At 42.5% G+C, this 24,724-nt stretch overlaps 1 long non-coding RNA gene across 2 annotated transcripts in view; it reads left to right on the forward strand.

Annotated features, from left to right (window-relative positions):
* Positions 1-2,376: 2,376 nt before the first annotated feature.
* The window catches only part of LOC140705490 (uncharacterized), a 64,835-nt gene continuing 42,487 nt past the window's right edge, over positions 2,377-24,724 (forward strand). Inside the window, exons 1-2 of one of the 2 annotated variants that reach the window (XR_013544014.1) lie at positions 2,377-2,497; positions 14,913-15,068. This is a non-coding gene — a long non-coding RNA (uncharacterized LOC140705490). Of the gene's footprint in view, positions 2,498-14,912; positions 16,485-24,724 lie in introns of those variants that run through there. The other variant, XR_013544013.1, reaches the window with a different exon arrangement.

Consider the following 24,724-nt stretch of genomic DNA (forward strand, 5'->3'; position numbering starts at 1 on the left):
ATCTGCCCTTCAGCATGCGAGGCTCAAGATGTGGTCTCTGCAGACTTGGTACCTGTCCAAATTTGATCCTTTGACAGACAACCCAGCAAAACGCCTCCGTGTCACGCCAGAGCTGGTGAAGCAGTAGCAGTGGTGGATGTTTATACCTCATCTTCTCATGGGATGTCCATTTCGGCCTTTACAACTCACAATTCAAGTGACAACAGATACCAGCTCCACAGAATGGGGAGCACACTGTGGTCTGCACAAGATACATGCCCTCTGGTCCAAACGAGAGACACAGCTCCACATAAATCATCAAGGCATTTTGTGCCTTCTGTCCTTTGACACAAGGTTGCGGTGTTCAAGTGGTCACAGACAACACCATGACCATGTATTATATAACTAAACAAGGAGGCACCCACTCAGTGTCACTTCTCTATCTAGCGATTCATCTGTGGGAATGGTGTTACGATTAGCACATCTTCCCTGTAGCCATCCATGTGCAAACAGACAACAATGAGGTGGTGGACACGCTCAGCCCTTTGACCATCCAAACGCACGAGTGGGAACTTGACATACCCACGTTTCTGATGATCTGCAAACAGTGGGGATTTCCGGTAGTGGGTATGTTTGCAACTCAACGCAATACAAAGTGCAGCATGTTCTGCTCCCAGGCGGGCAGAGGAAGAGCATCGATGGGAGACGCTTTCATGGTGCAGTGGACAACCAACTTCTATATCTTTTTCCACTCATCCCACTCATCCAGAGCTCACTAGTCAAGATTCGACAGGTGAGGGCCAATGCCATTCTTATAGCACCATGAAGGCCTCAACAACTGTGGTTCACCATGCTCAAGATGATGAAATCGGACTTCCTAAAGCTACCACCTTTTCTGCATCTGCTCATGCAGAATGCGGGCAACATTTGCCACCCGGACCTCGACTCTTTACATCTGACGGCCTGGAGGATTCTCCTATGATTAAGGAATTTATAGACATTGCCAGAAAGCCTTCTACGAAGCTTCTATACTCTTATAAATGGAAAAAATTCTAAAGTTCGCTCAATCTAGAAACCTGCAACCTGTGCCAGTGTCGCTTAATTCACTACTCACCTATTTGCGTCACTTGTTTAATCAAGGGTTGGCCCTTTCTACACTAAAAGTTTATATTTTGGCTATTGTCTCTTAGTAACCACTTGCATCCGAATCAACGTGCTTATTCTCCAATCCAACTTTAAAACTGTTCTTAAAAGGACTTTGCAACCTACATCCACCCACTAGACCACCACTTCTTTAATGGTCTTTGCATACTGTTTTGTGTGCCCTTACACGCCCGCCATTTGAACCTATGGGATCATCGGCCATTCAATTGCTATCTTTTAAGACTTTGTTCTTGGTAACGGTCACTTCAGTTAGAAGAGCAAGTGAACTGGCCGCTCTCTGAGCTGATGCTCCGTACTTACAATTTTTCCAGGATAAGGTGATTCTTTACCCTGATATTTCTTTCCTCCCTAAAGTTGTATCCACTTTCCATGTTAATCAACCTGTGACTTTAGCAATGTTGTTTCCAAATCGTTCATCACAAGTTGAGTGTATGCACCATTCATTAGATGTACGTTGTGCTTTGGCCTTTTACACATCAAGGACTGAGGACTTTTGCACTTCTCCAAAGTTGTTTGTTTGCTTTCATGGCCCACACAAAGGCTCTCCAACATCATCACAAACTATATAAAGATGGCTTGTGTCTACTATCGCTTTAGCAAATGAACTTGCTGGCAAAGCCCCTCCAGAGCTGTTGAAGGCACATTCCATGAGAGCCATGGCAACGTCCATCCTGTTACGTGGTGTTGACATTTCAGACATTTGCCGAGCGGTCACATGGTCTACTCTGTCCACTTTTGTGTCACATTACCATTTAGACCTCAGGGCCAAAAAGGAAGCAAATTTTGGGAGAGCAGTGTTGACTTTGTTATTGGCGTGACAGCCCACCTTCTGGTAAGTGAGCTTGCTAGTCACCCATTTGTGTGCATTCACAGAGGCCATAAAGAAGAAAGAGAGGTTATTTACCTGTAATCATGGTTCTCTTGAGTGGACCTCTGTGAATTCACACATCCCGCCCAGCCTCCTCTCTTTCCGTCACTTATTTCTTGGCGAATGAACTTCAAGCTTTGTTAGTGGTGGATAAAATGGAACTGAGGCATAGGGCGGGCAGCGCATGCGCTTTAGGGGCAACGTTCAACTAATGTTACTTTTTTGAAGCTCTAGAATATTCCGAGGAGTCCAGTGCAAGTGTGGACAGAACCCATTTGTGTGAATTCACAGAGGTCCACTTGAAGAATCATGATTACAGGTAAGTAACCTCTCTATTTCTTTGACCCGTCCTTGTCCTTCTTTTTAGGTGACAGGCTGTGGGATCATGCCGAGGATGATGGTTTAGATGGCCCCTTCAGTTTGGGAGATGACGTGGTTGGGCTCAACATGGACTCAGGCAATTCCTGTCTGGGAACAGGATTCGAGGTAGGCTCCATGGAAGAGGTGGGAGGCTTAAGGGATTTCTCCCACAAGAATGAGCAGAGATGCTGGAGACGGAGCTTAAGGCCAGGTTTGGTAAGTCTCTTGCACTCTGGGCAGGACTGAGTTTGATGCCACTGCCCCGAACAAAAAAGGCAGTGGTCGTGGCCATCTGAAAGAGGGATCTTATTCACGCAAGACATGCACTGCTTGAACGGACCATGGGGGCCATAAAAAGGGCAGGAATGGGGGGGGGAATGAAAGTAAAAAGGAATCATGGAGAAGATAATTAAAACTGAAAAGCACTCACAGGGGAACGTTGAGGAATAATATGAAGCCTAAAAAGACACACAGAAAGAAAAACGATCGTGATTGAGAAAAACTGTTGCTCTAGTGGTTGAGATAGGTCTGACCTAAGCAGTGGCTAAAAAGAACTGAGGGGACTTCAGGTGAATGGAACACCCCACTAATAACATGTTTTTAAGCTCTAGAAAGTTCCAAGAGGTCCCAGGCAGGTGGAGATTAACCCATTCATATGCATTCACAGAGACCACGAAGAAGAACATGTAGTTAGGATTTGGAGAAATTGGGACTGAGAGATTTTTGTTTTCCAAAAGACAGTCTCGTAATTTGGAGACAAATCATTTGGCAGAGACAGTTCTATCAAACAAAAAGGGAGGAGCATTTGGTGTCTCTCCATGTCCACTGCCTAATAGGGCTGTTTGCATCTACCTAATGGTAGGATGCATACGACAGCTGAAGCATCCTTTGGCTTCATCAAGATCTACAGGTTATTCCCCCCCCCCCCCGCCCAGTGTACTTCCAGAATTAGTGTCACTGTGAGAAAGATACCTGAGCAATAAAATAAGAGGGGGTAACTCTACAGAGCCTGATGGATAATTGAGACTTCGTGTGAGACATAGATGCCCTATGCTAGGGAATGGATAAAAGAAGTGTGACCTTATTAGTTCTTCTAGACCTTTGGGTGGCTTTTGGTACCATTGACTATGGTATCTTCCCAGATTGCCTGGCTATGTTGGGTATTGGGGGCAGTATATCGCAATGGTTCCAATCCACCCTGTCAGAGCATCTTCAAAATGTGGTGCTGGACAGCACTGCTTGACACCATGGACTTTGGCCTGTGGTGTCCCCTCAGGGCTCTACTCTATGCCCTCTATTATTTAACATCTACATGAAGCTGCTGGTTGGGATTATTTGGAATAAGGTGCCCCCCAATACTGTTTCTTGTCACTGAACACCAAGGAAGCAGTCACGACTCTTGAATGCTTCTGAGCTTAAAAGGTTCCCTTGACAATTTGTCCAGTCATGTCTGACTCTAGGCGGCGGTGCTCATCTCTGTTTCCAACCCATAGAGCTAGCGTTTGTCCGCAGACAATGGTCACGTGGCCAGTGTGACTATACACGGAATGCCGTTTACCTTCCCACTGAGGTGGTACCTATTTATGTACTCGCATTTTTGCTTTTTGCATGCTTTCAAACCGCTAGGTTGGCAGGAGCTGAGACAAGCGACGGGGGCTCACTCCGTCGTGTGGATTCGATCTTACAACTGCAGGTCTTCTGAACTTGCAGCACAGAGGCTTCTGCGGTTTAACCTGCTGCGCCACCATGTCCCTGCTTCTGAGCTTAGTAATGGATAAAGGTGGGCAAGAGGAAATGCAATCGTGATAAAATGGACATGCTGCTGATTAATAGACAGCCAGGGATCCCAGAGAGTAGGGAGCCAAGAGATAAAAGGAACAACAGGGAAGTTTGGCCTTGGAGTTCAGAACGAAGCAGGACAAAGGCTAATAGAGTTTTGTCAAGAGAATAAGCTGGTCATCACAAACACCCTTTTCCAACAACACAAGAGGCGACTCTATACATGGAAATCACCAGATGGGCAATATCGAAATCACATTGATTATATTCTCTGCAGCCAAAGATGGAGAAGCTCTATACAGTCAGCAAAAACAAGACCTGGAGCTGACTGCGGTTCTGATCATCAGCTTCTCATAGCAAAATTCAAGCTTAGACTGAAGAGATTAGGAAAAACCACTGGGCCACTCAGGTATAATCTAAACCAAATCCCTTATGAATACACAGTGGAAGTAAAGAACAGATTTAAGGAACTAGATTTGGTGGACAGAGTGCCTGAAGAACTTTGGATAGAGGCTCGTAACATTGTCCAGGAGGCAGCAACGAAAACCATCCCAAAGAAAAGGAAATGCAAGAAAGCAAAGTGGCTGTCCAACGAGGCCTTAGAAATAGCAGAGAGGAGAAGGGAAGCAAAATGCAAGGGAGATAGGGAAAGTTACAGAAACTTGAATTCAGACTTCCAAAGAATAGCAAGGAGAGACAAGAGGGCCTTCTTAAATGAACAATGCAAAGAAATAGAGGAAGATAACAGAAAAGGAAAGACCAGAGATCTGTTCAGGAAAATTGGACATATTAGAGGAACATTTTGCGCAAAGATGAACATGATAAAAGACAAAAATGGGAGGGACCTAACAGAAGCAGAAGACGTCAAGAAGAGGTGGCAAGAATACACAGAGGAATTATATCAGAAAGATGTGGATATCCCGGACAACCCAGACAATGTAGTTGCTGACCTTGAGCCAGACATCCTGGAGAGGGAAGTCAAGTGGGCCTTAGAAAGCCTGGCTAACAACAAGGCCAGTGGAGGTGATGGCATTCCAGTTGAACTATTTAAAATCTTGAAAGATGATGCTGTTAAGGTTCTACATTCAATATGCCAGCAAGTTTGGAAAACTCAACAGTGGCCAGAGGATTGGAAAAGATCAGTCTACATCCCAATCCCAAAGAAAGGCAGTGCCAAAGAATGCTCCAACTACCGTACAATTGCACTCATTTCGCACGCTAGCAAGGTTATGCTCAAAATCCTACAAGGTAGGCTTCAGCAGTATGTGGACCGAGAACTCCCAGAAGTACAAGCTGGATTCCGAAGAGGCAGAGGAACTCGAGACCAAATTGCTAACTTGCGCTGGATTATGGAGAAAGCCAGAGAGTTCCAGAAAAATATCTACTTCTGCTTCATTGACTATGCGAAAGCCTTTGACTGTGTGGACCACAGCAAACTATGGCAAGTTCTTAAAGAAATGGGAGTGCCTGACCACTTTATCTGTCTCCTGAGAAACCTATATGTGGGACAGGAAGCAACAGTTAGAACTGGTCATGGAACAACTGAGTGGTTCAAAATTGGGAAAGGAGTACGGCAAGGCTGTATATTGTCCCCCAGCTTATTTAACTTATATGCAGAATACATCATGCGGAAGGCTGGACTGGAAGAAACCCAAGCCGGAATTAAGATTGCCGGAAGAAATATCAACAACCTCCGATATGCAGATGATACCACTCTGATGGCAGAAAGTGAGGAGGAATTAAAGAACCTTGTAATGAGAGTGAAAGAGGAGAGTGCAAAAAACGGTCTGAAACTCAACATCAAAAAAACTAAGATCATGGCCACTGGTCCCATCACCTCCTGGGAAATAGAAGGGGAAGATATGGAGGCAGTGTCAAATTTTATCTTCCTGGGCTCCATGATCACTGCAGATGGAGACAGCAGCCCTGAAATTAAAAGGCGCCTTCTTCTTGGGAGGAAAGCGATGACAAATCTGGACAGCATCTTGAAAAGCAGAGACATCACCTTGCCAACAAAAGTCCGAATAGTCAAAGCTATGGTTTTTCCTGTCGTGATGTATGGAAGTGAGAGCTGGACCATAAAGAAAGCAGACCGCCGAAGAATTGATGCCTTTGAATTGTGGTGCTGGAGGAGGCTCTTGAGAATCCCCTGGACTGCAAGGAGAACAAACCTATCAGTTCTAAAGGAAATCAACCCTGAGTGCTCACTGGAAGGACAGATCCTGAAGCTGAGGCTCCAGTACTTTGGCCATCTAATGAGAAGAAAAGACTCCCTGGAAAAGACCCTGATGTTGGGAAAGTGTGATGGCAAGAGGAGAAGGGGACGACCGAGGATGAGATGGCTGGACAGTGTCTGCGAAGCAACCAACATGAACCTGACACAACTCCGGGAGGCAGTAGAAGACAGGAGGGCCTGGCGTGCTCTGGTCCATGGGGTCACGAAGAGTCGGACACGACTAAACGACTAAACACACACAGGGATCCCAAAATTAACCCGTTCTAGAAGGGGTTGTGCTTCTCCAGGCAGGTCAGGTTTGTAGACAGGGAGTGCTTCTTGATTCTGCACCGCCCCTGGATTCCCAGGTGACCAGAGTGATGAGGGCTACCTTTACACAACTCTGCTTCGTGTGCCAGTTAAGACCTTTCTTAAGGTGACGTTACTTAGCAACAGTCATACATACCTTGGTTACATCACACCCTCACTACTGCAACAAACTTTATATGGGGCTACCTTTAAAGAGCATTTGGGACCGTCAACTGTTGCAACATGTGGCAGCTGGGGTGTGTGCACAATATCAGAATCATATGGCCCTGATACGAAAAAGTTTGCACTCCTTAATGGGCCCCAATTCAAAATGCTGGTTTTAACTTGTAAATATTAAACACCTAGTGACCTGGTATCTGTCTCATTATGAGCCTGTCCAATAATGTTCATCATTAAGATGATCACCATCCTTATTCTTTACTGTACACCTGTGCATGGGTGTGCATTATATAATTGCTTTTATTGCCATTTCTGGCACTCTGTACTGAAATATTATTTTCTGAAAGGAAGCATCTGCTTTGTGGAGGGTTTGCACAGCCTCCATGGAAAATGGAAATCCTGGAAAAATTAGATCAAATGGAAAGTCTTTATGGACAGATAATGTTCCTCTTCAAAAAGTCACCACCCACACCTAGACAGTGACAGAAATGGCCACGAGGCTTGGGACAATATTCTCCCCAAAAATAACCATGTTAGTTTTCAAAGTGGTAGCTGTGTTAGTTTGTGAAAGCATATCAACAATAAACACAAAATAAAAACAAAAAGATAGAGAGACTGACTTTGTACTCCTTAAAGACAATTTGCTATATTTTTAAAATACAGTATGAGCTTTTGTGGAAAGCTGCTATAATATACCATATATATGTACTATACTCTAATCAATCTGTAACAGCTGTCGAGGCTCAGGAATCATGAAGTTTTGTCATTGATGGAAAGCAGAACTGGGAAGTTATTTCCATGGACTACAACTCCCAGAATCCTCCAGGTAGTGTGGACACTGGTCATCGTGGCTGGGAGATTCTTAGGCTCTGTTTCAAAGGGAGGTGGGATTGGAGCAAAGCTGCTCATACCCAGAGATAAGAAAATGCAATTTTCAAACTTGAAAAGCAGAAGGAGCAGGTTCAGGTGAGCAACTTGATGATTTCTCTCTCAACTGTGTCTTGTGTTCTCAGAGGAAGTAGAATTTCATATGTGCTGAGAAACCTGTATGCATCTCTGGAATCGAACCAAAGGAAGTTTGCTGGATATGTGTATACAGGCAAAACTTTGCTTCTTTTTGAAACAGCCAGGAATATTGGTCTCACCGCTCCCCTGCTGAGTGTGTGTAGCAAGGCCTTGTGTCTAACGAGGAAACCAGTACCTCAGAAGTGGGCGACTTTGACAGCATGGAAAGTGCACACGTACTGTTACCTTGCATGGCACCTGGCTCTAATCACACTTCACTTTAATGAGCCTTCTGTGGTGTGTGTGTGTTTTTTTTCTTTTTCTTTTTTGACCCATTTCAAGATGTGTTCAGCACTGAGGCTGTAATATCCTTGCAACAAGAAAGAAACATTTCTCCAGAATCTCTAGGTTCTATATTTTAATTAAATGGATTTTTTAAAAAATCACAGAACATTTGCAACCAATATAAGCAACCTCAGAAGAAAAGCATTCTTCACCTGATTTAATAAGGTAACTAAAAGCTTTTTTTAAAAAATAATTGGTTTACATAAGCCTTGTTTAATAGTTAATTTGTTTTGAAGATGAGCAAGTGACATGGTTTTACATTATTGTGTGTGTGTTCCAGGGGTATAACTTTCATAAGGCTAGGTATGATCATTACCTCAGGTATGGGATCAAAACGAGTGGCAAGGCAGAGCCAGGATTCAGTCGCATACTGCCAGCAGCACATTGCCTGCAACCATCCATCCATCTATCCATCCAAGAAGCAGTTTTTTTCTGCCTTTGTGGCAAAGAAGAAGTAATTCATGTACTGTATATGTTCTGGATTTCAGGAGGTGAGATTTGGCTCCTGTGGAGTAGCTACTTAGGAACAGCAACCTCCCTGTCTTTTCAGACAGTTGCCTTTGCATGATTAAAGAGATGATAGGGAGTGGGGCTAACACGATCTCCTGAATGTTGGTGGGCTGACTAGGTCACTTGCCCACTCTGCCTTCCTGTGTTCCACTAGTTCCTCAGAGCAGGGCAGACAGAGGAGGGAGATGGACCCTGAAAGCTAATGGGGTCTACGACACTGTTATAGTAAAACTAAGTTTCTGTTCCTTTTAAGATGTGCAAAGAACACAAAAGGGTTTTTGGTTTGTTTGTTTGCTTGCTTGCTTGTAATCAGATATTTCTAACCTACCGTAATTTCTCTCTGCAGATCCCAGGGCAGGGAGCCAATGGGATTACTTTAAGAACAATCTAGAATAGTTTACACAAAGTAATCAGGTTTTTTTTTAAAAAAAAAACCTTCAAATTATGTAACTCAGAATAAAACCCACAATCTAACATATAAATAACTATCCTATGATTTTACTATACCCCAGATACTTGGGAATAGCCCTGGGTCTAATTTAGCACTGAAACAAGGGGTTTAAAATGGCTTAAATGTGGTTGGATTATGGCCTCGGTATGCAAGCCAAAGAGACTTGTCTAAGGTCGCACATGAGCTTCATAGATGATTGGGTATGCGAAGCCGTGATTCTTATATCTACTTAAAAAAGTAACTATAACATTGACTGTTACTATAGCTTTAATGTTGTCTATCAATATTATTTCATGCACTGCTGGTTTAACTCTATTCATCAAAAACCTAAGGTGTCTGCTGTACAGAGGACAGCACTTTGAAAGGTGGGCCAGGGACAGACTTCTGTTTGAAAGCATTCTCTGTTTGAAGGTTTGTACAGGCCACATCCATTAGCTTGAAGATAAAGAACTGTAAGAAGGGAGAGCAAGGGCCTTGAAAGTTGTGCATCAACAGTTAGGTCTTGAACAGCAAGTGAAAGGACTATCTGAAGAAATGCATTGGCGCTTAGCTGAGCTATACTGCACATCTGTTTAAATTATAGTAATTATTTATGAATTTCCTCCTATGTGTATTAATTAGCTTATGCGAATTGATGTCATGTTTTGCCTTCTTTGGAACCTTATTTTTGGTGGATGGATGATGCCTTAACTGGCCACCGTCAAATGTATTATGTGCTGCAAGTCACTTCCAACTTGACAGATAATGCAGGAAATGGCCTGGGACAGAGACAGTCTGATTCATATAATTTTCTGTTGGCTACATGGTAGTAAGTCAGTACAAATCAATTTGGAGTCACAGAGTTGGAAGAGATCACTGAGGCTGTCCAGTCCAACCCCCAGCCACGCAGGAACATCCATCAAAGTACTCCCAACAGATGGCCATCCAGCCTCTGCTTAATAACCTCAAAAGAAGGAGACTCTACCACCCTTCAAGGCAGCCTATACCACAGTAGTTCTTCCTAATGTTCAGATGGAATCTCTTTTCCTGTAGTTTGAAACCATTGCTCCGTGTCCTGGTCTCTGGAGCCCTGGGAAACAAACCTGTCCCCCTTCAACATGACATCCTTTCAAATATTTAAAGCAAAAAAAAGCAAAGCGTGCTGCTTATATACCATCCCATAGCACTTCAAGCACTCTCTGGGCGGTTTACAAGTTAATTATGCAGGCTACACATTGCCCCCCCCCCCGCGAGCTGGGTACTCGTTTTACTGACCTCGGGTCTATCATCTCCCCTCTCAACCTTCTTTTTGTAAGGCTAAACATTCCCAACTCCCTAAGCCGCTCCTCGTAGGACATTGCTTCCAGACCTTTAACTGTTTTAGTCGCCCTCCTCTGGACACGTTCCAGGTTGTCAACATCCTTTTTGAACTGAAGTGCCCAGAACTGGACACAATACTCCAGGTCAAGTCTGGCCAAAGCAGAATAGAGTGGTACTATTACTTCCCTTGATCTAGACACTATACTCCTATTGATGCAACCAAGAATCACATTGGATTTCTTGGCAGCCACATCACACTGCTGACTCATGTTCAGTTTGTGGTCTACGAAGACTCCTAGAGCCCTTTCACAGATACTGTTGTCTAGCCAGGTGTATTCCATCCTATATCTGTGCAGTTCATTTTTTCTGCCTAGCTGTTACACCTTACATTACTGCCTGTTGAAATTCATTTTGTTAGTTTTGACCCAGGACTAATCTGTCAAAGTCATTTTGAATTTTAATCCTGTCCTCTGAGGAATTAGCAACCCCTCCCAATTTGGAGTCCCCTGCCCCTCACTCTCTCACACACACAAACTCTCACACACAGAGAGAGAGACACACACAAAAGAGCTGTCATTTTTCCCTCCATTGCTGGGGCTTTTGCTTTTTTTTGAACTGAATGCATTTGCATTGGTTAAGTCAGTGTGACTACTTGAGCTGATGTGGAGACATTTGTAGCCACTCTATCTGAAGCCATTCCACCCAGTGCCTTGCTTTCTCCCCCACCCCTTTTGGTGACCAAGATGTCTTAATGCTAGGCCACTATGACTTCACAGTGGACCCATTGGCATTTTCCCTGCTGTGTAGTCGCACCCATATCTTGAGGTACATGAGATGTTCAAGGTGTAGTCTTACTACTGCCACTCACTCCTCAGTTAATTTTTATAGCCTAGTAGGGATTTGAATCCAGGTTTTCTAAGTCCTAGTCTGCCATTCTATTCACTGTACCACACAGGCTCAGAACTCTGATGCAGCTGGCCTTTACATATCTTCTCCTTGCCCCACTCCTCTGCCAGGTTCATGCTGGGGAAGGATACAACCTTTCCAGGCCAAGACTCTGTCTTGTACCTGTAAAAGAAAATCCAGATTTCTTTACACCCCTGGCATCACGATTCCCATCCAAATTTGGAAAAGAGCAGAAGTTGGGAATGATGTCTTTTTGGACCACAGGTCCTCCAACCAAGAAGGGGCAGTAGCTGCACCAGCTGGAGGAATTCGGAAGTTGTAATGTGAAAAAAGAGAAACTTTTCAAAACTGTACAAAATCCCATTACTTCTGACCAATCCCTCACTGATCAGCCTCAGCCTTCAAAACGAGACATGTTTTGCCACTTAGACAGTTCAGACTCTTTTCTTCCAGTGAGAGGTTCACTCAAAAAACAAAAATAATAGCTTAAACAATGTAATTGTCTCCCGTATCACTCTAATGTAGAACAGTTGAGGTTGCCCATCTTTATTTCATACTCTGCAATTACATGTTCCCACTGCAGACTACAGTGCTGGCTAATTATACTTAATGAGACAAAAAGTCATAATTACCCTGCAACCTTGTGATGTGTGAACCTGAATTTATATCCCTTTGCCCTATATATTAAAGGGGTGTGCTCTCTTGAATAGCATGGCCTCTGCTTGACCTACAAGCTAGCACAAGCCTGTCAGAAAAGCTTCTCAGAAAACTGAGCCTGGAATTTCTAGCAAAGATAGATCCTGTTGTCTATATATTATCAAAAGTTTACTTTAGCTAAGATTATTCTGGGTATTCTTGTAGTGATTCTTGTGATATAGAAATAATTTCCTTTAGTGCATTGATCAGAGAAAACAATATGAAATGGGACTGCTTCTACAAAAATAATGTTTTCAGGTAATTTAAGAGTCACCGTGTAAGAAAGGATATTTGAGGGAATTTGGTTAAATGCTGACCAACCTATAGGATGAGCTACTGTTTTCCTCAGTTCTGTATGGCAGCTACAACTGGTTTTGGGGCTGATACCCAGGCCCTCAAAATCCAGGGAATCCCAAATAAGTGTAGCAGTCATGTTAACCAAGGCTGGTATAATTATCTAGCCAGAATGGATATGTCTGGGCATGCTGTGGTCTTGCTGCTCACCATAGCACCCTTCTTTTTTATTTTATTTTTTAAAAGAATACATTGGGCTAAATTTTGAAGAGACACTTGTCCAGCAGGCCGTGTCCAAAAGGCAGTGCCGAAACCAGCAAAATCAGGGAGCTGGGTAGGGGACAGATTGTATTTGTCTTCAGTGTGGAAGGAATTGTAGCTTTCGAATCGGCCTTCTCAGCCACACTAGACATTGTTCCAAGTCCTCCATACAGAGCATGTTACCATAGTCTCTCGAGACTGAAGGATGCCTAATCTAACCTGATTGGGCTAAATCCAGTAACTTGTCTCGTGTATCCCCAAATGTCCCAGTTCATACCCTGGCGGTATACGTAACCAGGCTGTGAACCACTGCTCTTCAGGATGTGTTTAACTGCAGGGCAGAAGACGAAAACTCTATTTTTTATTCCTGCAGTCACAGTAGCGCTATAGCTGAAGTGAGCTTAAAATGAGAAACTGCACGTGTTCAAAAGATTTCTTTCTCATTAAAGTTGGCCACCAATATATCAGGAATGTAGCAGCTACTGTAAAACATGAAACAGCAGTGGCCATAATGAGAGCAGAAATGTTAAATCTGTCCTTCACAAATGGAGTATAATACAGTACACAGTGTGCCTCTCTCCACCCAAGAAGGAACCTTGTATCTCAATATAGGGTGATGTAGGGGGCCAGGGAATGCAGAATAACTGACTCACGGGAATGAGAGAGTGATTCCAGTCAGCATCACTAGAGGTAGAATCTGAAACCTGCATCTCTGACTTGAGACTGTGGCCCCTATTTTTAACCCTACTTTTAATAAAGGAGCCTGGCACACATATCTAGCTGGGAATTTTTAGAATTTCTACGTTTTTTCTGCACCATCCATGGCTCTGTGGTGCCCAGCCTGACGGCACATTGTAATGTACTTTTTTCTAACTCTAAGACAACAGCAGCAAACTTACAAATGTTTAACGTATAATCTAGATTGTGTCTGGTCCGGTCAATTCAGAATATGAACCAAACCCAGAAATATGGGATTTACTGTTTTCCTCAAAAATGAAATATTTTAAATAAAAGTAACACCTGATAAAATTAACAGACACCTGAAGTTTGCTAAATAGGGAAGCCATTACCCTAGTAAAAAAAAAATTGACAAAGGAGGGTACACATTTGCATAAAGTTTGTTTGTACTAATTTATATGAAGAGATGCAAATCTGCATATAATTACTGTGATCTGAATCCAATTGGTAGACCCAAAAAGACCCATTGAATCAATGAGATTTACATACAGTATGTATTGATTCACCATTTAGCTACTGATTCAACAGGTCTAATCTAACTGGAATCATCAACTGGATTTAGACCAGTGACTGAATATCCCACCTGAAATGGTCAAGGCTGTGACCGGGTTATCTGTGTGCCTGCTCGGTTTGCTATTGATATGGTCACAATGGATAGAACAACGCAAGTGCCATCCTATGGCATTTAATCTTTAAACAAAAGAAACCTTCAGACAGTGGCCTGATTGTGTAACACTCCTTGAAACAAAATATTCTAAGGCAGGCCACATCACCATCCTGTTCCCAAAAATAAGTAGAATCAAGATTCATTCGCATGAATGAGTAGACTATGTCTAGATGGGCGGCATATAAATGCAATAAATAAATAAATAATAAAAAATAAATAAATACAGGTTGAGGCTGATGATCAAAATCAGTCCAAGCGTGACATAAAGCACTGGTTCTTAACCTTGGGTTACTCAGGGGTTTTGGACTGCAACTCCCAGAAGCCTTCACCAACAGCTGTCCTGAATGGGGTTTCTGGGAGTTGAAGTTCAAAAGCATCCGAGTAACAAAGGTTAAGAACCACTGGCATAAAGGACCTACCTGCTTCAAATGGATGCCACCACACAGTATCTGCAGAAATCTCCATGCACAAGATCGGGCTGGTCACCTGAATCCTGCCTTTGTGAAAAAGAGATGAGGAAGTCACCAGTCCTGCAGGTTAGAAACAGCCTACAATTGGTGTGCACAGATTGTTGACTATGAGTAATATGACCCTCTTAGAGTAACCCATCAACAGAAACACCGGCTTTGTACAACTGAAACATGCTGTGGAACATAATGGATGACCCTATGTAAATTGAGATTGGGGCTGTGGAATGGGGTTCTCACAGAGACATTACTGCGTGATCTTGGGAGCAGAGGATGATCGCTCCCAGTGAGAATGATTGCCAGTGTGTGAAATGATATGGTCTTCATGCTGTGATAGGGGTCTAGTAATAAGGGTTTGTTGGGTGCCAGTAGTTCCTGCTCAGTGAGTGAAGTAAAGAGCTCCATTTGATTCCCTGCAGGGCTTCCAAGACGATTCTTTAGAGACAGGCTGTGTGGCAGAAAGAACGAGCCCCTCGCTTAACCTAACTTCCAGCGAAGCCTGGCCTCATCCGTCTCCTGTCGCTTTAGATTCCACCTTCTTCTCTTCATCATTTTCTGAGCTGCTGCCAAAGCCGGTAATAAGATGTAGGGCCGGTAAGAAGGAGAAGCAATGGGGGGAAGAGGGGAAAGTTTCCCTTGAAGTGGAAAGTTTTCATCTAGGAAACTGTACAATGCGACTCAGATAATTTATTTGATTTATTTTACGTCTTAAGATATTTCTGTACCTCTTTTTATTTCTAAAATCCCAAAATGGCTTACAATATTCTGATGTTAAAAACCACAAAACACAATAAAATCATGCAACAATACAATAAAATAGCATTCAGACAATAAACCTATCCATTAAAATCACTAAAATTATCAGGGGTAATTGACTAGTGGCAATCTACAAAATGCAATTCATTATTGTTTTGCTAATTTCCAACATTAGCAAATCTTAGTAATGCACCACCACAGCATTTTGGGGGAGGGGGCTTTAAGTGCAGTGAAATAGCTATTAAGTTTGATAGTAAACAATTGCTTTGGGCCTGATTACCCCTGGAGCTGAGTGTCATGGAGCTCGGCATTGTAGGATGGTGTGAATGTTCCCATGATGCAACACACCTTTCTTCCGAAGCGAGACAATGGCGTGGAGCAACTCAAGGATGACAGAAAAGTGCTAAAACCATCCCTCATGTAGGACAACCATCAATACAGCTGGCAGGGCAATGGTAATAAATGTAAATGACATGTTTTATCAGAATTTCCCTCATTTTTTAAAGAAGGCAAGTGATGAATGTGGGCAAAATATGCTGTGACTTCATAATTTCTCACACAGGCTGTCTGTAGCTTCTCTCCATATCTTCCTATATTCACCATCACACACGCATCTCCAACAGAGACTGCCTTCATTCAATGTCCCCTTCATTGTGAGGGCTGACTGGATGTTGATGAGCATCTAATGCAGTGATTCCTAACCTTGAATAACTCAGGTGTTCTTGGACTGCAGTTCCCAGAAGCCTTTACCACCAACTCTGCTGCCGGGGGTTTCTGGAAGCTGCAGTCCCAAAACACCTGAGTTACCCAAGATTGGGAACCACTGATCTAATGTGCAACCAGCTTAGACTTCTGCTACTCCATCTCCATTTGTTGCCTGGCAGCTGAATATTTGAATGGACTGCATTGAAAAGCATTCCATTTGGGGTACATGAGATGACATGAAATTTCTGTCTGTAGTTATTTGGTCTGTGATGGGCTCGTTAACCCTTGCTTGGTGGCCATCAGGCCATGAACATGTATGTGTGAATCAGCCCTAGGAAGGTCAGTTCTCTTTTCTGCTCTCTTGCTGTGCCTTCTGTCAACTATTGCTGGTTATTGATTCAGACAACCTGTCCATTTATTTCTGCTGCTTTCTCACCATGGTGATTCTGAACCACTGCATGTAATAATATTTTTCCTGAAAATGTCCAAGACTTTTTAACTGCCTGGGGCAAAAGATGGTATGACATCCCTGTTCCTTATGCAACTGAACTGACCGTTAAACAGCATGTTTATACTGAACAACATTTTTGGCTGTTACCAAAAGATAGCAGGTAAGTTTTAGGGCACACAGAGCAAACTGTGTGACTCATACACCTTGGTCCTCTCAGCCTTTGCTAGCTGAGATCACTCCTTCACCCTTCCTAATGGCAGGGCTGGTCCTGCAGAAAATGTATTACAAGCACACTTCTGTGCACATTGCACTGTCAGCATAGTACCACTACCTCTGGAAGCTTTCCCATTCATTTCAAAAGACGGCAGCTCTGCCTTCATTAAACAATATCTGCCTGGAGATTTCCTCCCCACCAAAATCAGTGGAAATCTCCCTGGAGTTTAAAGAATTCTGCGCTTGCCCCTGGATTTATGCATCTGAAAAAGAGAAATCACTGCATCCGGGCCAAACCTTTGGAGAACTGTTAAAAGAATGAACCGTACATCTCCCACATATGCCATGATAACTTCTGATATTAGTCAGATTTAAGGGACAAGGTTGGCCCAAGGCACTTTGCTGCTTCAGGCAAAAAGAATTTTCCACTCTCACCCTCAATTTCTATGTACAAAATGTACTGGGCTGGCCATTAAATTTTCCTTCATGAAAATTTACAACAGGAGACTTTGCTTCATTATGCCTTCAAGGCACTGATTTTAGGAGTACGGCATAGGTGGTCTGGTACCTAAAGCTGTGTCCAGGGGGTAAGCCAGCGGGCTTAAGATAACTGGTCATGGACGACTGCTGTTGCCATTCTCCAGCGTTTGCTGCCTGAGATATTTACCACATTCTTTTCTTCTCAGAGACACATAGCTATTCAGTATATTGTTAATTATTTTAGTGCATAGTTTGCTCTAGCTTGGTTCATTCTTAAAATATCTGTCAAAATAATTACAAATATAATTCTCTCTCTCTCTCTCTCTCTCTCTCTCTCTCTCTCTCTCTCTCTCTCTGTGTGTGTGTGTGTGTGTGTGTGTGTGTGTGTACGACTGTGTGCATACCTCCTTCCTTCTAAATGTGTATGCTTGCCAAAACATATGAAGCATCCCAGATTCATCCTAGGAATGGAGTCCAAAGAAGTCATTTAAATAAAGATGATGTGAAATAATGAAGAAGAGAATCTCAGTGTGCAATTTCCACCATGGTGCTGAAAACTGTATTAAGATATTGTAGATGGAGATGAATAACATCTGCAGCTGCCTTGATGTAGCGGAAATCAAGGGCTATTAATCCTCTAGCTTCCAAACCAAACATTAAATAGTAACTGGGTGGCGGCGGGGGTGGGGTGTGGAATTGTGACTGTTTACTTAACTTTGTGTCTCTCATTCCTTTCAAAGCCTTTCCAGATTATCAGTTTATCCCATTCACAAAATGGGCAGTTTTTACTGTGCCTTTTTGGGGGTGGTGGTTTTGGATGGGATCCAGATGTCTCTTTTTAAGTAAGGTTTAACTTTTGGAGATACGACACCTTTCCCTCTGTAGGGCCAGTTCTACCATTGGGCAAATGGCTCCTTTCAGGCAGCAGATACTGGCTGTTGGCAGGGGAGGAATGAGTTATAGGAAGAGACCAAAGCTGTAGTCATCTGGAGTCGAGGGAAGGAAGCACCATCTCATTTTTTTGCCCCAGGCAGCAACATTAGCCACTCTCTTGTGGCTAAAGTTTCTCTTGCTCTGGATTGTTGCAATATATTATTTGATAATGACCCAGATCCTTCAGAAGGTTCCTCAGGCTGTGGTCACACTGACAATAAGATCTGCATTTAAGCATAATTTAAATCGATTTAGACTTTACCGTTCAGACAACGCAAGGGTGAAATTTATTTATATGGGCGGCCAAGTGTGTTTTTTTCAGCTGGCCAGCAGGGGCTTTATAAAAATACCTCACTTCTAAAATCAATTAAAATGAGTCAATTTCAGCCGTGTAGACACCAAAACTGATTTAAACCACCAGAAACAAATCTAGTATTTCCATTCAGTGTATGTGAATGCAGCCACTGGTTTAAACACCACCTGACTTGAAACTAACTTTTAAAAAGTCTGAACAGAAATCCATTCAGATTGCCAGTGTGACCACAACCTCAGTCAGGACCAGCAGACTACCTGCGACGACGGTCTGAGAAGACTGCAATGGCTTCCTTTTTGTTTCCGGGCTCAATTCCAAGTACTGTTAGCAAGTTTGTTTGTTTTGACATCACCTCCCAGAATTCCCCAGCTAGCATGTCAACTAGGAAATCCAGTCCAACCAACTCACCAACAAAACATCTGCCTGCCTCTCCCTGCCTGCCTAGCCTCATCGGAGGCTTTCCACCAAGTACTCCCATTAAAGTTCACTTTAATTATTTGCACAATTCCTTAAAAAGAGGAAGTGGCATAGACAAGTACTCACACTTCTTATTCTGAGCAATGGCTGTCTTACTCCAGCAGAAGTTGAATAGCTCCATCTTCTTGGACCCTGGCCCTCCTTGTACCTTTCACTACAGTTGATCTAAACCACTTTTCGTTCTTGTTCAATGTGCTTCTCCTTTTCTACTTGTGGATGTGACCAGAAACAATTTGATCTTTACTCCCAAACAGAATATAGTTGCTGGTTGGTTGATCCTGGGTCAGGGAGTCTTTGGGCCCAAGGCCCGAAGATTAGCTATGTGTTCTACTTTACAGAGTATAGTCCTCTACTTCAGTGGTTCTCAGCCTTGGGTCCCCATGTGTTCTTGGATTAAAACTACGAGAAGTTTTCACCACTGGTGTGCAGGGAAGGATTTCTGAGAGTTGCAGTAAAAAAATAAAATAAAATCTGGGGACCAAGATTAGGAACCACAGATCGACTTGAAGGCCTGTCAGAAAAGATTCTGTTTCCAAGCATCCTTTCTTTGAAGGTCTACTCAGTCCAGGTCTCCTGGTTTAAAGTCCAAGGACCAAGAGAAAGGGGAGCTGGGCCCTGAAGTTGCCCTCCAGCAACTAGCAGCTAGACAGAAGATTAAAGTGGCACACAGATCACCTGGTGAAAGGCTCTCTGGCTGAAATATAAAGAACCACAGTAAGAAAGGAGAGCAGAGGTGTTGAGGTTGCCCACCCACAGTCAGCACCTGGTCAGAACACAGATCAGGCACACGGGTCCAACTGCTCACAGTCTTCCCTGGGATTGTACTATTGGCCAAAATCCTATTGCTTAGTAAACTGTACTAAGGTAAGTCCACTGAATCAATGGGATTTGGTGAGTGAATTCACCTGTATGTTCCACTGATTCAAATAGGGTACTCTTAATTTCAATTTATTTTAGCATGGCAACTTACAGAGTAGGCCCACTTGACTCAATCAAACCTATGGAAATTTGGATTACTAAATCCTCATTGATTTATTTGTTCTACTCTAGTGTGATACACTATGCTAAGCAACAGGATTTGGGCCGTTATTTAAACTGCAGTAATTATTTCTACATTTGAATTCTTACGATAAAATAGCACATGCAAATTTCACTCAAATCTGTACCATCCTTTCTCCTCCTTCTTTGGGGATGCCCTTTCTGTTTTGAGGTGGCATGCAAATTGCTATCCGAGCTGCTGGGAAGACCACCCAGTGTCATCACAGCTAACCATCTGTTCCTTCCAAAGTTAACCCTTTAGTAAAACCCTCTCATGCCCCCTGACAAGTGATGCCAGATCTCGGAGTGCAGCCTCAAATATCACAGAATTGCTAAACCTCTCTGGGTCTTCAGACAAGGAGACAAATCTTCTGGCGGGTAGCACTGGAAAAAGAAAAAACTTCAATTTTGTAGACAAGCTGGCTTCAAAGCCTGGGCATCTTCCTCGACCCATTTCTCAGCTGATGCCAAGATTCCCTGCTGAGTACAAAGCTGTTTATTCATGTATCATACTTGCTTCTCTCTCTGCCCTGCCTTTGTGACATAACATACACCTGCTTTCTAGCTACAGGTTTTTGTCCTAAAACATCAAGGAATGGGATGCTACTAGGAAGCCTAGCTGTGACCTTTCTCCTGGCACTAGATGGATATTCTCTCTCTCTTTCTCTCTCTCTCTCTCTCTCTCTGTTACAAAGGTTCAGAACCACCAATATAACTGTCCTCTCAGAAATTAATACCTGGCTGTTCCTTCTCCCGGTTCCCCAAGCAGCCAGTTCAAGCACCTGCCCTAAAGCCACAGCTGGCTGCAGCCTGAGTTCCAAGCAATCTTACACATTCCGTGTGACTAGTGAGCCAAACAGACTTGAATGGTTCCTTGCTTCACTAAAACAGGCACTTGACTTGAATTGCTGCCATTAATCAGTGTGGGTTCATGGCAGATTTAGCAACTAGCTAAGGCGGCACTTCCAATCAGTCATATGGATTGCAATGGGACTTGGGGAAAGGGAGCTCTCTCTGCAGCGTATTGGACTCTAGGCATTTAAGGCTCTGAACGAAGCCCAATCTTTCCTGTCTCTGAGCAGGCTAAATTCTGAGGATGGATGCCTGGTCCCCTTCAACCTAAAAGCTATACAGCGGAAGGGAAGGATTGCCATTTTTATTTTTATTTTAAGACGCCAGGGTATGCGCTTGTCAGGTTTTTCTTTCTTTCTTTCTTGTTCATTAACTTTTTTTAAAAAAAGGTTGAATATTTAAAAGAAACACAACAGCTAAAATGGAGATACAATAGGTTTAAAAAGACAAAATTATAATAATGCAGAAAAAAGAAAAAAGGAAGAGAAAATGGGAAAAGAAAAAACAAAGCACATGCTTGTGAAGCACAATTGCTTACAGAACTGGCAAAAGGAGACGTTCCTGAAGACTATCATTTGCACCTCTCCGAAATGAAATGGCAAATAAGGGATGCACATTCGCTTACAATTCAGAGATCAGAAGCAAGACATTATGAGTAACAGCAACCTATAACTAATTACTTTTTAGGGACTGAGTAGTTGCAAAGTTACAGAAAAAGTAATGCAGCTATGTACCATAAAATTACTCTTCAGATGCAGTAAGAAATATTTTCTAGTGATTTTCTGAAGTTTACTTTGGAATGACATTTTTAGAGACCTTTTTCAGAATGTATGGCACTCTGTTATCAATCCTAAGTGGAAACTCAAGTATTCTTTGGAGTGTTTTCTTTTTTGTATTTTTGTAAACATTTCCTATATCAGAATTGGCCAGCAGAGGGAATCAAATAGTATTTCCTTCTACTGTATTTCTCTTTACTACTAGTAATGACAACCCAACCCAGTAACAATACACAGCAATTACTTGCATGACTGGAGCAATGATAATGCTAAGCATAACCTTGCTGCCCAGAAATAACAGAATCAGTTATTTTTCAAACATAAAGCTTTGTGTTGTGGTATAATTTGATATGTCAATTTATGTGTATAGGTTCCTTCTTAGATGACGGTCTCAGCCAGCCTAAGGGCAGGGCTGGCCCTGCCTGGAAAGATGCAGTATGGAGAGGACCTCTGGTTTGCAGTCCAGGCAGGAAGGTGTGGTATGGAATTGGATTCTGGTATGAAACCAATATTTGCTGCTGAATAAATGTGTTTGACTGATGGTGTGACTAGACAGCCTACTTACTCCTGCTTGAATTGGTCTAGATCAGTGGTTCACAACCTTGGATAACCAAGATGTTCTTGGACTGCAGTTCCCAGAAGCCTTCACCAGTAGCTGTCGTGGCTGGGGTTTCTGGGAGTTGCGGCCCAAGAAGTCTGGGATACCCAAAGTTGGAAGCCACTAGTCAAGATTATGCTAAACAGGGTCACTTTGAGCTGCAATGTGTCATTTGGGGATCCACATGTGAGGATGGACCACTTTGCACTTCCAGTGACCCTGTTCAGCATGATTCAGATTGATCTTCTTTATCATTAAAGGGACAAAAATCCTCCTGCTGTCTTCTCCTTTACAGTCATGAGAAATACAAAGTCTCCTTCCTATTCACCTGTGGAGGGAAAAGTAAAGGAAGTTTTCTATTTACTTTTAATTGTTTCTAACTGATACAACATACAATATCAGTAATGGCTTTTATTAAAAAAGGCTTTTATAAAACAAGTCTGTTCAAAACATTGCTGATGCATAAGCAACAATTAAAAAGAAATAGAAAACTTGCTCTCCCTTCCCCTCTGCAGGCAAGTAGGAAGGAAACTTTCCATTGCTTAAGATCATGAAGTGTCTTAAGCAAAGGCAGAGCTTCAGCTATTTGCTCTGGTTTGGTCCTTGCGATCATACATACTGGAACAGAAATGAAATGGAATGACTCTACCTGTACCAACAATCTCTGACAGAGACCCAAAAAGGTGCAGGTTGGCATTGATCAGGGGTGGGCTGGTTCAGAATGGCATGTATATTGTGTGGTTGCCAAGAAAAGGAGCAAACCAGCCCATCTCCAGCCTGGATGGTTTTAAGATGTCCCAGCCACTGGGACTGATCTAAACTTAGTGATGCTTATAACAAACTGGTTGAAATCAGCATGGCATATATATCATAATTAACTTCTCCCATTAATTCCAGTGGTTTATAGATACAACTAAAAGTCTTTTGAGGTGTCTAGTGGAAAGGTTAATGCTAACCTGTGAGCAGGCAGAGCATGTTAGCCCCACCCCTCAATTCTATTTCTCGCACAGGGACAGTGAGATTTGGATGGGACAGAAGTCTTTATGCGTGGAATATATTCACATGATCAGTAAGTAAGTAAGTAAGTAAGTAAGTAAGTAAGTAAGTAAGTAAGTAAGTAAGTAAGTAAGTAAGTAAGTAAGTAAGTAAGTAAGTAAGTAAGTAAGTAAGTAAGTAAGTAAGTAAGTAAGTAAGTAAGTAAGTAAGTACCCTTTCCTTCCTCCTAAAGAAAGATGGAGTGAGCAGCTGGCACACATCAATGGGCAGAATGCTTTAGCAGAGAGAGTGATTGCTCTTCAAAAATTTTAAACTATTGTTCTGAATTCATGTTTGTGTTTGTGTCCAGAAGACTAGAAGGGAGCAAAGTCTGTAGAGATTATTGTAGCTGCCAAAGTACTTTGCAAAAGAAATGCATAAGACAATAAGTCCAAATCGGTGACTCTAAATACAAGAACTCATTCTGAATTCTGATAGTTAGTATGAGCCTTCTGGCTTAATTACGTATTTAAACACATGGATGTTGTATTAAGATTTTTAAAGACTGCAACAAAGCAGACAAATGTATAAGACACAATAAAGGAAAATGAGCTATTACACTGAAGATGAGAGTTACTGAATCATAGATGAGACCGTGTTTTGAAGGTCATCTAGTCCAACCCCTGCTGGTATAGTAAATCTGTCACTTCAACATCCTTAACAGGAAATTGTCCTTTGTTTCAACTTTTCTAATGCCAGAGAAAATTTATGATCTTCTTAAAGAGTTTGTTCTACTGTTAAACAGTTCATACCATCAATACATTCTTCCTAAGATTTAGCTGAAATTTCCTGGTTTGAAACTTGAACCATGCCAATTTTATGTAAATCAGTCTCTTCTTCTTGAGTAGTATGTTTACTCTCTCTCTCTCTCTCTCTCTCTCTCTCTCTCTCTCTCTCTCTCTCTCTCTCTCTCTTCTTTTTGGCAATGTATAACCAGTCATTGGGCAGATACTTCTTACTATCACACACTAATAAATAAAAGATAAACCACAAAAAAGGAAGCAGTGCCTTCCATTTTCATGAATAAAAATCTTTACAATGCCGAGCTGGAAGGGACCCTATAGATCATCAAGTCCAGCCCTTGTCAAGGAGGCACAGTGGGGAAATTAACTCCCGTCCTTTGGCTCTGCAGCCAGACACCTTAACAACTGAGCGATCCAATGGTAATGTTTGAGGAAAGCCATGTCCATCTTGTCCCAATGTTTGGAGAGCACTGCTGTTGTAGCTTTAAATGATTCTTTGATTCCTCGTCACTTTTAGTCAAGCTTCCAAGCATGAAAACACCCCTCCTTTATGAAATTGCAAAACAGCACTCAAGAGAAAAAAGGCACGGAGATTTAAATTAAAACAGCTACTTGCCACCCAGAAGAGCATGGTGCTTTGCATAAAATGTGCATGTACTTATTAATATGTCTGGATGCAAATTAGGAAATAATTACTGTAATTGAGGCTCGCATGTAATTACATCTCACTGTGATAGGAAGACAGTGACCAGATGACCTGTGTTCCTGCTCAATCAGCTCTCCAGATGCTAATAGTCAATGGATAACTTCGAGAGCTCTGTGTTGTCTTCTTATGGTTCCTGATCTTTAAATCAAGCTTCC

This window comes from Pogona vitticeps, chromosome 3, assembly GCF_051106095.1.
Source record: "Pogona vitticeps strain Pit_001003342236 chromosome 3, PviZW2.1, whole genome shotgun sequence".
Taxonomy (NCBI): domain Eukaryota; kingdom Metazoa; phylum Chordata; class Lepidosauria; order Squamata; family Agamidae; genus Pogona; species Pogona vitticeps.